General features: G+C 39.6%; 1 long non-coding RNA gene across 2 annotated transcripts; it reads left to right on the forward strand.

Annotated features, from left to right (window-relative positions):
* The first annotated feature begins 238 nt into the window (after positions 1–238).
* On the forward strand, positions 239–8,071 carry LOC146443093 (uncharacterized). Of its 2 annotated transcripts, none has more exons than XR_014856514.1 (4): positions 239–288; positions 1,438–1,555; positions 3,010–3,078; positions 4,053–8,071. It is a non-coding gene; the product is annotated as an uncharacterized LOC146443093 (long non-coding RNA). The 2 variants fall into 2 exon arrangements; XR_014856513.1 differs by having other exon boundaries at positions 3,010–3,063.
* Positions 8,072–8,980: the final 909 nt, after the last annotated feature.

The raw sequence follows: 8,980 nt of genomic DNA on the forward strand, positions 1-8,980 counted from the left end.
CTTGGTTTCTATCTTCAGTGTGAGAAAATAATGAGTGCAAACCCAGGACAGACTGACTGTGCACTGCCAAACTGAAACACACAATTTGTTACACTATGCAAATAAGAATATGATAGAAAAAGAAACCTAAAATTGTTTTTTAGACTGTCATTCCTATATCAAATGGTTTTTAATCACATTGAAAACTTTGTCTTTCAACCGCATTTCCCATAAAGTATTTTGGTTTCCTTCTGCATGCAGATCTCTACAAACCAACAGATACAGTCTGCTCTGCAACACATCCTTTTGGTGAGAAAATGCACTCTTGTTGCCTTGACTAACAAATAATAACCAACATGTTAATGGGAAAAGATAAAACAAGACTCTGAAATGCTCATTTGGGTCAAAATGAGTTTATTTCCCAGGGTATAGGGAATCCCAGCTGAATTGGTTGCTGCAGTGATACAAGAAACATGCAAACTGTACCCTTGATTAGAATCTGGGAGAGAGAGATAAAAGGTTTATCTGTGTGACAAGAGCTGTTTGATGGACTGTTAGATGACACTTTTTTATGTCTCCTAAAATCTCACAGCTTCTGTTGTTGCTTTGTTACTAAATTCAGCCCCAAATTAACAATCTTGCCTTCCAGAGGAGGATTTCTGGCAAACAAAAGTGATGAGAGCAAGTATGTAAATATCATTGATATTTTGATTTTGAAATACATGCGGGCATGTGTGTTTGAGTAAATGTTTAGACACCATCATGCACTGCAACATGTCCATCTGTCCATGTGGCTTTGTTTAGGTGTGTTTGTGTTTCACTCGTCCTTTAGCAGGTCAAGATTTTCCAGTGCTCATGTGCTTGTGGGTTGGCCTATATTGTATCAACAATATATTATTATGACATAATATATATTACATGTTACATATATAATACATTTTCTCAACATATAAAATATAGTATATAATATAGTAAATAATGTTATACAAATAAGTGATTATAACCTATCGTATTAAGATACCACAATATATATTAATTCTATATAATATCATAAGGCATATTATGGAATCATAGAATCACAGATTGGTTTGGGTTGGAAAGGACCTTAAAGATTATCCAGTGCTCTGTGATTATCTCATTCCAATGCCTTGCCATGGGCAGGGAAACCTTCCACTAGACCAGGTTGCTCAAAAGCCAATCCAACCTGGCTTTGAAAACTTCCACGGATGGGGCAGCCACAGTTTCTCTGGGCAGATAGATACAATATATAATATTATATATATAGCATTCAAAATATAATATTTAATATGAAATATTTAATAAAAATGTAGCAATACATATATGTTATACTATGCTCATATAAATCAGTACTCATATACTGTATGAATATGCAAAAAAAAAAAAAAAAGAAAACCTAAGTTTAGGTAGAGTTTGACATGTTTTAATCATCATTTAAAGCTTTATCTTGGACAAGATGCTCCAGAGAGACCTTTTGATGACCTGGTAGAATTCATCCATGTTTTTGGTATGAACTGTGGGTGGTCACAGTCACACAGTGGCAGACTGAATGAATCAGGTAAATGGAGAGAGGAGCAGACTGAGAAGTGTGATGGGACTAAGGAGTGCAGCAGTCCTTAATCAGATTTCCCAGATTACTGTATTTTATTTATGGATTTAGTGCTGCTAGAAGTTGCTGCCTCTTTCCCTGAGATTCTTTCAGCTCCTTCCTACAGCACATAGCTATAACTCACTCCCACCCACTCCATAGTTAGATGTGGAAAGGCCTGCAGGGAAAGACCTTTGCTTCAGAGGGCTTCATAAATTCTGTCAAAAGAAAATAACCCTCCCCAAGACTAATTCATCCTTTGTTTTACATCAAAAACACAAAACCAGGGGAATTTCCCGCACAAAGAAATGCTGTCAGGGCTGAAGTTGCTCATGGTGATATGCTGTGTACTGCACCCCTAACTACTTATCAAAGCAGAATGAGCACTGCCAGCAGCTCTGAGGCATGTGCCTTTTTGCAAAATATCATAACCAAATGTACCTACAGGCTTCTTCCCTCTACCCATTCTCCCCTGAGCTGGAGTTCACATCCTGCTTTTCCAGATCACGTGAAAGTACATAACCCAGAATCACACTCAGCACTTTTCACTGCTGATTTCCTTGAGCTTTAGTGGTTGCATCACACTGGGCCAAGAACACTACACCTGATCAGAAAGGTAGTCTAGGATGACTTTTCCCCACTGTCTGATTCTTCAGCAGGCTGGGAATGATAGTGCCTTCCCAGTGTAGCTTGCAACAACTCAAAAGCTACTCTAGATCCCATCAAGGGCACTTTTACTTCCTAAATGGGGTCATGACTCACAGTCTTTTTGGATTTTGATAAGACTGATGATATTGCCTCTGTCTTCCCCCCTCCTCTGCCTCACCTGTCTGCCAGATGTTGTCTTTCACAGAGGCAACCAGGTTGCCTGTTTGTTCTGCTGTTTCATAGCCTGAAGTGAGGGATTTGAATTCCTAGGTAGAGCTACCAGGCATCCAAAGAGCTAATCCTCACTTGGTCCTGCCTCAGAGAGCTAATCATCCCCTGTGGAGGATAACTGGTCATGGGGTGGCTTCAGCTGTGCAGCTAAGTGGGAATCAGCTGGGAGGTACTGAGAACATATCTGAGCTCTCCATACCCATCAGTAGCCACAATCTGTGTCTGAACTACATGTCCTTTGTGACTGGTGGAGGAAAACAGCCACTTCTAGGACAAAGTTCACTTTATCATAAAATAAAAATGTACTAAAGGCTGTATAAATCATATCTCCTGCCTATCGAGGCATCTCAGGAAGATTAGGTGGGATGTTGACATCTAAAAATAAGGGAAGTGAACTTACTCCCACAGAAAGTTGGAATACTAGAGTAGTTACTTGGTCATAGCAGTAGAGCTGACTACTAGAACTTGATCATCAGCTGTGTTAATTAACATCATGTGATAATTTACAATAATTAGTTGCATTGGACTGTGAATTTGTGTTCCAGGTGCTTTGACATTCGGCAAGCAACATTTTGCACTTGTTTTCTAGAAGTGTCAAGGTAAAATATCCATATGTGTATATATATGTATTTATACATATATATATACGTATATGCATGTGTATATATTTACATTTGGAAGAGCCAAAAAGTAAGCTAAAATGAAAATATACCAGAAATGTACTAACAGAAGTTACTATACATAGAGCAAATCTGTTCTCCATGTCTACCTTAATCCATGCATTTCAATTACATCCACTTCTCTGCACTTGAGTCTGTTCACTACATTAAAGCCAACCCACTAAAATACTTGTTTCACAGTAATCCAGCTATTAATTGGTGTTTTCCTACCCTTCTCCCCCATCCCAGCCCTCTTACTGTCTTCCTGGGATGATTTATCATGAATGGTGAAAATTCCCATGTCACCTTGCAGTGCTGAGTAACTGGAAGGTGTGAATTGTGTTTGGAAGGACTCATTGTCTGATTTATTTTATGCCAAAAATAAGCACTTCTACTCAGGCTCAGCCTTGTTAACAAATTTCTTCATCAGCAGGCAAAGCAGTCACTTCTGCCAAATTATGCAGTAATGCAGACTCAGCAGGACTAGCTCTTCTTCAAGCCATAATACCACTGATTTTTATTTTTTAATTTATTTTATTTTATTCTTGCTGAGTGAGGATCAAGCTTTCTCTTCCAAGGAAAACCCACCTGAGCTATATCAGATCTTAAAATATCAAGTATATTAAAATGACAAACACTGATTTCCTCTTTCCTACAACTGGAACACAAGCAGATATAAAAGGGGATTTAAAAACATTGATTTTAATGTTAAAAGGTGTTCTCATAGGAAGAAAATAACTGCAATGATAAGCAAATGCATTATGGAGTCAACAATGAGAACCCACCTGTGGCTTTAAAAAAACTTTTATTTTGTAAGCCACCTTAGTAAATATTACTATTGTTGTAATTAAAATATTTTCAGTGTCATTGTTAGAAACTAGAGAGACTACTTAATCATTAGGGATCCTCAGAGCATGTGAATATTGCAGGCTGTGGAGTCACAGGGTGAAGAAAATGGAGAGAAGCTTGGAAAATTCAGGGATGGCCATGGCAGTGGAATCTGAGTAACAGGACAAAAATGATTCTACATTGAATATCCACATACAACTTCCACTGCAATTCCACTTGCAGAGGCTGTGAGTGGAAAAGTGTGATTAAAGCTGCCCTGTGCTCGCAGTTCCCACTGTCAGAGAAATTCCAGCATTCAGAAATTAGTCCTTGTTCTGAATCACAGCAAAGCAGTTTTTCTCTCAGATTTTTCTAGGAACTGGAGTAATGATAGGAGACTTGTCAGTCAAACAATTGAATTTTAGTTTCATATGTATTTTCTTTCCTTCAAAACCATTATTGTGTCAAATTAATTTCAAAGTTATTTTGAAACAAATTGAAAATATTATTGTACAATACAATTGATTTTTTTTTTTTTTCTGGTGGAAATAGTTATGACTTCATATAATTATATTCAAAGCTTCTATTTTGATTAAAGCATTTTGTGATAGGGGAAGAAGATGGCAGAGTGGAAGATTTTTAAGCTGACTACAGCTTTGCCTGTGAAAAGCAGAGACTCATGGGTCTCTGCAGGAGAGTAGTTCCTAAGCCATGTGTTTAATCTGGATTTACTCCCTACCAAACTTCATGAAAAGACCTGATGGATTTAGGTTTTTTTAAATGTTCAGAAGAAGGCACCCTTTTTGAGTAGTAGCTTCATCGCTTTTGTCAAGGATCTACTTTCTAACAACATATTTCTGTCTTTATTTTGTAGCACTGTAATGGTTTGATAGCTTTTATTTATTAATTTGGAAAAGAGAGAGTTGTTTGTACAGTTTCACCTGTGAGGTGATTCCAGCACAGAATTGTGCCACCAGCTCCAAGGAGATGAATGCAGAGAATCTGTCCTGCAAGGGTTGAGTCATCCTGGTGTAAAAGGAAAACCAACATCCTCTGAAGGGTGGCATTGCAACAGTGGCACAAATCTGCCTGTTCTCATCACGTGGGTAAACAGCAAAGCAACAACCAACAACCCAAATACCTCTATGTAAGACACAAACACTGCCAAATATTAGTTGGGTCTCTTGATTTGTTTTCCTTTGAAGAAAGGAGGTACTTTGGGAAATTGTGTCCAGGATGTAGCTGGAGCTGGTTGTTTGTTCATCAATTGGGATTTTAATTAATGGGTTTTTTTTGGAGCTGGATTTCACTGTAGTTAGGTCATAATATGTGCTGCTTGTGTGGAAAAGAATTCAAAAAAATTCACAGTCAAAAGTTTTCGGGTCTGAGCTTGAAAGAGAAAGCATTCAGCTTTCAATGGGGCTGATTTTGTGAAAGCCAGATATTCTGAAGACTCCAACCCAAAATACATTTGGAAATATTCTTGCTAACCACTGATGTTGGCAGCAGAGTCAGAAGAAGGTCCTGCTTATGGTAAGAGACATTCAAGCCTAGGGTTTGGATTTTGAGGATCTTGGTGGTTGCCTTCCAATTCTGAGTGTTCTATTATTCTGAGTGCCCAAGAAAGGATCATTCCGATCCCTGAAGTTCTCATAGGCTCAGCAGTGGTTTCTGCAGGCAACATCACTGCCTATCATTCAGAAGTGATGAACTCACTGCCTGCTGAAGAGGCACAGGAGGAATTAAATCTCCTGAATGACCTCTTAGTACAGATTGGGATGGACTCTTTGCCTTCTGCTCAAACTTAGCACAAGTTTTGCTGAATTGGGATCCAAGACTCCTCACCCAGAAACACTGACTTGCCCTGTACCTCAATTTCCCTATCTGCAGAATGAGCAATAATGCTATTTGCATAAGATTATTATTTACATCAAGTTAGTCATTAAATTCTGCAGAATTTTACAGCATTCATTAAAATGCTGTAAAAGAACAAGATTTATCCATTACTCATTGTGTAAGATTACTCACAGGGCAGGTTTCTTCCTGATCAGATGCCAACCACCCCTTTAGCCAAAAGAATAATATGAATAACAGAAATCACTGAAATGTTGACAGTGAACAGCAAATACTTTTATTCTGTGAAACCTTCTACATATGGTTAAAGAAACAACTGGATGAAAAACAACCTTTCTGCAAGTGTTCCTATGAACTGAAGCTACTCCCTGCAAAGAGGCACGAGCAGCGAATTAAAAACACACACCAGATTTTGATCTCAGCTCAGCAAGTTTTGCTTGGGCACAAGTCCATTGGCTTCTTCACCCAACCAAGTGAGACACAAATCAGGATGACATATTCACACATGTCAGATAAAAGTGTGCAGGGTTATGTCCATATTAGTCATGCGATAACAGGACAGATGCATGTTAGGGTGGAACGGTGTTAGCAAATTATCTCACAAAAGGCTATTTGTCTTCCTTGGGACGTGTGCCACCACTTCAACAAGTCTGAATAAATCTACATTCCTCAGTTCCCGTCATGGGGACTTAATCCAGCTCGGTCAGTGAGGGGATGCAGGTTGCAGAAATTTGTTTGGAGAAGGCAAAGCTTTCAGAAGGTTTTGCTTTTGTCCTTTTGTGTCACCAAGTTTCTGCACTTGTATTCACCGAACTAGCCAGCAGCACCCTGGGGAGAGAGTGAAAGAAGGGATGCATGGAGATGCCTGCAATCCAGCTAGCATGTGGCTGGCTGGATTCCCTTCCTAATCACTGGCCAGATGTTGAAACATCAGTGATATGTTTTATCTTGCACAGAAGTAAATGCCCCAAAGAGATCAGCTGTTTCAGAGTTAACTTGGAAAGGAACTGAGGGGGGGCAGCTTGTGTGGAGTGAGCTGGTCTTCTTGGGTGCAGATAAATTTCACTTGAATTGTGAGTCAGAGCTCACCAAATCTGGCAACCTTCAGCAATGGCAAAGTGTAAAACTGCTTCATTTTACCTGCTCCTGTATTAAACAGTAGTGACATGATGACAAGACTGAGCCCTTTGTGCCTCAGGTGCTCTCTTGGTGACAGTAAGAGCAGCATCAGCACAGAAACAGCTGGAATTTAAGCTCCCAGACGGATTTGCTTAAACCATGACTATTTTGCCCTGAAGTGCACTAGGAGCACTCACTCTGTCTTTCAGCAGCAGTCACAGAAGACTGTGCAAAAAACCTGTAGCAAGCAGTAACACCTTAAACAACTTCAGCTAAGTATGCAAAGCTGGCCTGCCTGCATCTTAAATTAATCAAGCACTGAGTCAGGGTGAGGAATGAGTACAGAAAGAGACAGTATCAGATCGATTTTCCTCTCCCCAAAACTCAGTCTCATCAAACAAGTGACATGAGTCACATCTGCCTGTGCATACCACCCCTTCCTGATTTTAGCTTATGAGCTCTTTTGTAACCTGCCTCTGACACAGAGGTATTTGCAAAACAAATTTCTGATCACAGGATCCTGCTGTCAGCTAACAAATGCTAATTTCTACACTGACTCCAGGACAGCCATAGGCTGAGGAAAAAAAGCTCTGGTCAACTCCTAACCCTGTTTACCAGAGCAGGACCTAAATTGTGAAGTACACATATTGTTTAATGCCGTGACCTCTGTGCACTTGCTAATCCCTCATCCACTGCTCTGCAGCTTCTTTCTTGTCCCCAGCCCCCAGACTAATACCCAGAAAGATGCTTGGATTTCCAAAACTGCAAACCATGCAGCTGTCACATTCACAGGGGATGTTATGTTGAGTCAGCACACTGCCCCAGCACGACCACAGCTATAGGATCTCTCCTTCCTATGGATAATCACATCTTTGCCTGCATCAGGCACCTTCCTGCTGCAGCAGGATTTTGATACCAGCAGCAAGATTGCTTCTGCTCTCAGGGCAAGTTGAAATTAGACCGGACAAAAGATTTTGGAGTCTGTTGTCCTTGTAATTAATTTTCCAAAAACCAATGTATGAATCACCAGATTTCCCCCATTGAGATGATTTATAAAGTACTATCAGATTTTATTATTGGTCTGTTGAAATATTTAATTGGTTATGAACTCAGGAATATTCTGCTTTATCCAGGAACCCAGTGCTTCACCGGGGCAGATTCAGCCTCCAGGTTCAGAGAGAAATAGAGACATAAATCCAATGTGTATCACTCTTCTGACAGGTCCATGTCTTACTGCACGCACAAGGAATCTCATCCCTCCTAAACTGAGCTAAGTTGTTCCACATTTTTCCTGTTTGCATTGTAGGCAGTGCTCAGGGTGCAGCTGATGTGTGGAAAGTTCACACCCCAGATACTTCTTAGCCATTACTTGTATAATTAATTGACATCACTTGACACTGGAACAGGCTGCCCAGAGAAGCTGTGGATGCCACAGTCCTAAAAATGTTCATGGAAGGTGAACATTTTAAAGCTCATCTAATTCCACCCATGGCAGTGGGGTGGAATTAGATGAGCTTTAAAGTCTCTCCTAACCCAAACCATTCTATGATTCTATGATAAATATACACTAAAAATCACTGTGATGAGGATGATGGAGCTGCACTAGTGTATAGCCAATAAGGGAACAGAATAATGTGACAATTTCCTTCCCTGTGAAGTTTTTGTTTCAGATGGAGAAAAAAATGGGGGGACACTTGGAATCACACTTCATCAAATATGAAATGAAATTTGACCTCTCCAGGTGGGTTGAAGAGGAAGGTCTTTCTTGTAGGATATTTACTGAGAGAGAAATCAAAGCAATTAGACATATAGACCCTGTGGCAAAGTGACTCTATGTACAGCCCAGATATATGTGCCCAAAATAAATGTGACAGACAACCTGTCAGTGCTGTCATGCAGAGTTTCGCTGAGAAACACAATAGCAGGAGTTCAGTACTGTGTGTAAGAATAATAATAATTTAAAAAAAGGAATTTCTAATTATTAAGAAAAACTTAAAAATTGTAGTGTGTAATCTCACTAGAAAAGAATTTGTTCACTCCAAGATAGTGGATTTTT

This window comes from Lichenostomus cassidix, chromosome 1Aa (assembly GCF_008360975.1).
Source record: "Lichenostomus cassidix isolate B80296 chromosome 1Aa, HeHo_3.0, whole genome shotgun sequence".
Lineage (NCBI taxonomy): Eukaryota > Metazoa > Chordata > Aves > Passeriformes > Meliphagidae > Lichenostomus > Lichenostomus cassidix.